At 46.9% G+C, this 620-nt stretch overlaps 1 non-coding gene across 1 annotated transcript; it reads right to left on the bottom strand.

The window, feature by feature from the left end:
• TRNAR-UCU (transfer RNA arginine (anticodon UCU)) lies at window positions 1–85 on the bottom strand. Its single transcript is given in 2 exon segments — window positions 1–36; window positions 49–85. It is a non-coding gene; the product is annotated as a tRNA-Arg (tRNA).
• Between the last annotated feature and the right edge of the window lie 535 nt (window positions 86–620).

A 620-nucleotide genomic window follows, 5' to 3' on the forward strand; every position in this document is an offset into this window, starting at 1 on the left:
CGACTCCGCCGGGACTCGAACCCGGAACCTTTGAATCCCTTCACCCTCTAGAAGTCCAATGCGCTATCCATTGCGCCACGGAGCCACCTGTTGGATTCGTTGCACACCGTCCATAGAGCCTGCGCGCGACGCTCCCCGGCTGGCCTCGCGGCCTCGTCTGCTTCACGCGTTAGCGGCGAATGCTTCACCATTTTTCTTTTTCCTTTTTTTTTTTTTTTTTTTTTGTTTTTCAACAAGTATGAAAGGGCTTACTCTTACAAACCGAGTCTCCAGGCAGCCCCTACGTGCCGCTTGAGCGCAGCCCGCACCCGGGTCCCGGGTGGTGCCCACAGGTCACTGTTAAGCGCTGCCAGAGGGTTACGTTGTTTTTCCTTCCGAGAGACTGGCTTTTTACGCTCGTCAGTAATCGATATAAAATATTTGTGTCATCCCCCTTGGGCGTTTTCAATATTAATCTTTATGTTTAGGGTAATATAATTATGTTCCTCAATTGCCTTGTATTAGGGAACTGTTCCTCCAAACGTCTATAAATTTGCATAAGGAAGTCTTTACAGGATTGGATCTTTTTACACAGATGAAGGTGATACATTGATGAATTAGATCAAATTATTTTGCTTTGA

The sequence above is a fragment of the Tauraco erythrolophus genome, chromosome 10 (assembly GCF_009769465.1).
Source record: "Tauraco erythrolophus isolate bTauEry1 chromosome 10, bTauEry1.pri, whole genome shotgun sequence".
In the NCBI taxonomy this organism is placed as follows: Eukaryota; Metazoa; Chordata; class Aves; order Musophagiformes; family Musophagidae; genus Tauraco; species Tauraco erythrolophus.